Source organism: Chaetura pelagica, unplaced genomic scaffold (genome assembly GCF_000747805.2).
Source record: "Chaetura pelagica isolate M959 unplaced genomic scaffold, ChaPel_1.0 scaffold17, whole genome shotgun sequence".
NCBI classification, from domain to species: domain Eukaryota; kingdom Metazoa; phylum Chordata; class Aves; order Apodiformes; family Apodidae; genus Chaetura; species Chaetura pelagica.
The window spans coordinates 2,979,724-2,980,139 of NW_009970726.1; positions in this window are offsets into that span (position 1 = coordinate 2,979,724).

Sequence of the window (416 nt, forward strand, 5' to 3'; positions counted from 1 at the left end):
GTGTTTTTCCCAGGGCAGTTTCGGCAGAGCAGAAGGAAAGACAGGTGATCAGCCAGTGCTGCTTTGGCTCCATGCAGGTGCTCTACAGGTCAGCCTTGAAAGCCACTGGATTAAGGGCTTAGTTTTGAAGACAGAAGTAGGAATCAGCATCTTGGAGTCAAAACACCATGGGGAAAAAAGGAGGGGAGATTATAGCCACGGAAGTACAACCAGCCTGCCACTGTGGCTGAAGGGAGAGGGAAGCAGCTCAGTTCCCATCACACGGGGATGCACTCCGCGTCTGGCGGGGTCACGGGTGGGGCAGCCCACGCCAGGAGCACGGCAGCACCTGCAGACCGTGAGGGTATCTCGGTCACGGATCTGTAGACCCCAGAAGACAAAGTTGGCCATTCCCACCAAAACGTCGTGCCCTGTGC